Source organism: Varanus komodoensis, unplaced genomic scaffold (genome assembly GCF_004798865.1).
Source record: "Varanus komodoensis strain SLA01 unplaced genomic scaffold, ASM479886v1 scaffold9, whole genome shotgun sequence".
In the NCBI taxonomy this organism is placed as follows: Eukaryota; Metazoa; Chordata; class Lepidosauria; order Squamata; family Varanidae; genus Varanus; species Varanus komodoensis.
The window spans coordinates 19872528-19875739 of record NW_025336598.1 but is presented as its reverse complement, the minus strand read 5'-3'; the positions used below and the strand labels follow the sequence as shown (position 1 = coordinate 19875739).

The 3212-nt window shown below is 39.3% G+C and overlaps 1 protein-coding gene across 2 annotated transcripts in view; it reads right to left on the bottom strand.

The window, feature by feature from the left end:
- RHOH (ras homolog family member H) overlaps nt 1-2797 on the bottom strand; it is a 21574-nt gene extending 18777 nt beyond the window's left edge. Inside the window, exons 1-2 of one of the 2 annotated variants that reach the window (XM_044418379.1) lie at nt 2497-2797; nt 1047-1084 (exon numbers count right to left, since the gene is read on the bottom strand). The gene's annotated coding sequence lies outside the window, so the exon portion shown is untranslated. The remainder of the gene's footprint in view (nt 1-1046; nt 1085-2496) is intronic. The other variant, XM_044418378.1, reaches the window with a different exon arrangement.
- Between the last annotated feature and the right edge of the window lie 415 nt (nt 2798-3212).

The following is a 3212-nucleotide window of genomic DNA, read 5'->3' as shown; positions in this document are numbered from 1 at the left end:
GTTTGTGGCCTCAAGCATTTCTCTGCTTTATCTTGCATTGTACACAAGAGGAGTACATTTCTGTTGTTTTCTTTTGCTCGTTTACTTGGTGTGGCATATTCAACTACAGTTTTCCTGATCTTTGCACCCAGTCTTTTAATTACGGGGAATACACAAACAATCTAGGACTTTGCTAATTTCCTTTTTTCTCTCATAAACATGAGTGACACATATATTTCCACATATATTCTGAATTCAGGTTCTTATTTTAGAAATCAAATTGAGCATTTTAAGAGTGTTTATTTTTGTGAGACATCCTCCCCCCGATAATAATGGCAGGTATGCATTATGGATCCTTGTCCCAGTAATGTCCTGTCTCTTACCATCTCCAGGACAAGGCTACAAGTATGCCTTATGGTTTAAAATATTTATATACACTATTCCATTCAATAACCATAGTTCCCTGGGAGATATACAAATACATTCCAAATAATAAAATGTAAGATAAAAATAAAATAGTAAAACAGCACAGGAAAGAAAAGCAAGGGGAAAAGGTAAAGTAGTGCAAAGAAATAAACACATTTAGTTTTGAATTGTGACTAGAAATAGACTGGCAGTCAGTGAAGATGGTGAAGAAGCCACATAACATGATCCCATTTGATACTTCTAGTTAACCCTGTTTTGGACTTCCTGAAATTTCCAGATGGTTTATCATGCACTGCAATAATATGAACTGTAATCCAAACTACCATCCATTATATTCTTTCTTTGGGGCTAAATCCAGACTTAGTCAGTTACCATAAATGCACTCAAACTGATGGGACTGAACTCTGTCGTGTTTCAAGTAGGCCTACTTGAATTGAATCCTTTGTGTGTTGGCTTGTTCAATAGCCATTTAAATAAAGCAGTTGGTTATTTCAAAAATAAAGTTAAGCAAATGGTTAAATATATCTCCCACTGTGTGATGGCAACATTTTGGCTGGTTTGGCCAATTCACCACTGGCCAATCTTTGAATGTCTAAAGATTTGTCAAATAATCCAAATTCATAGGAAAAGGTATTGTTTACCTCACAAATCTCTTACCCAGAGATCATCAGCTGTTGGGCTGCACAGAAAATAAATAAAATGAATCACTGTTCTCATCTTATTTTAAAATCATCAATTAAAAGTAGGTGCTTTTAATATGTAAACACATTATCCCTGCCTGTTATCTTCACTGTGCCAGTTCCACCATCCAAATATTTCCCATTCCTGCTGCTCTTTCCAGCCCTTTTTGTTTGACTCAGAACCATCTCCTTTAACACTTTCATATGATCACCTTCTTCCCTCAAATTCCCCCACCTCAAAACCAACCTTTCTGGTGAAGTTTCTATTCATCGCCTACCGAAGAGCACCCTAAGCATCAACCTGTGACTTCAGATTTTATACTTCCATCCCACTTCAGTTTCACCTCAAGCTTCCTCCCATCCTGTCAGCTATTCCTCATCTGCAGCAGATTTCAGACACTCAGCATCAGAACCTGTGTTTTTGTTACTACCATTTGGGCCTGTTGTATACTGGAAGAACTCAATGCATGCAAACCCAGGAAATATCCCATTACCTACCAGATAACAGTCCAATCCTCTGATCTCCTTTCTATGGGTTAGCAGAAAGGGTTTAAACAAGATGGCATATGTCAAAAGTGAAAAAACCCTCCTTTGAAAGTCTGCTGGAGGTGTGCAATCAAAAGAACATTTACAGTTTATGCAGACGTACAGGAAATGCATGCACCATGTAGAGAGCGCCCAGAGGGACTAGAAAGATGGAGTCTGTACAAGATGCTTTTATAACCTATATGTGCAGTTTGGAGGAGGGGTGGGAGATTATTTACATAGTATTCTAGAGGCACATTAGAATAAAACAAAAGGGATTAAGACAAGAGAAGAACCTTCAGGAATTAGCAGATCTAAGAGTGTACCTCCAAAGGAGAGATTTTTTCAGGTCCAAAATATTAGCATTTAAAGTCTACATAGGAAACAAGGCTTACAACATGGATCAGGAATCTCATCTTGAGTCTAAAGCTGTTCTTACAGCGTCAGGCTTTTAGCAGCCATATGATGGCAAAGTATTTGCTCATTTTTTCCTCACACGTACAAAACTCCCCCTCACTGTAGGAATCTACCTCTTACTACACAAGGGTGTGAATGTGCGCTGAGCTATCTGCTTTAGTCTCAGCTGTATATGAGATACTAAATTAAGATGGTGTCTATGACTTAGCTGTATCCCTCCTGAATGTCTAGGTCAAAAGTACTTGCTATATGGCACCCCAGACCGCATGAGCCATTATATCCATGTATACACCATACACATAATGGTAATGAAGAGTACAATCAAGACACAGTAAGTAAATTCAAGTTCAATTGAATTAAATAGATTTAAGCTTACACTTAACTTCCCAAAGAATAAGTTTAGAAAATTCTTAATATTGGCCAAACAAGCCCACACGTTTTCTTTTACAAAGAGAAAGAGAGAACTTACCAAATACAGGATGATAAACAACATAATTTGTAAATGTTATCAACATATTTTCCAGTAAAGTTGATATAGGAAATAATGGTTGTCAGTTTTCTTCCCAGTTGTTTGCTGGTGGATTATCATATTTGTTCCTAAGAAGCGGAGAAACCCAGATTTCACTCACTTCAGCTGCTTTGATGGTCAGAGCAGAAGCTGTTGTTGATGTGAAGGAAAAAGAGCAGTAAACGGTTTAGTTCTCAGGCAGCTTCCTGAGGGCTTCTCAACTTTGCCACTGTGGGTTTCGCTAGGGTTTTGCGCTTGTATGAGACTGTGATCAAGATAAACTGAGCAAGTGGTGTCTGCACGAAGGCAGAAGTAGGGGGAAGGGGGGGAAGCCTTGCCCGAAGCAGTTCCTTTTCTCTTTATCAGCACCTCCCCTCAAACCCAATCAGTCACTGCAGCTTGGAATGAGCAGGAGAGCCTACACCAGGAGTCTTCCTCAGGTCGGTCTCCAGTGGCCATCTCAGATGACCCTAACAGTTGAAAATGGGAAAGAAGGATAATGTTCCATAATCAGACCTAAGAGCCATCTGACAGACAGACAGACAGACAGACAGAGAGACAGACAGACAGACAGACAGGGCTCTAGGCTTGGAGGATCTACTTGTTTTCACTAGAATCATTAGGTTCACCAAACTATAATAGTGCAAAAGGAAGGTGGACCTATAGCTGAGGAACAA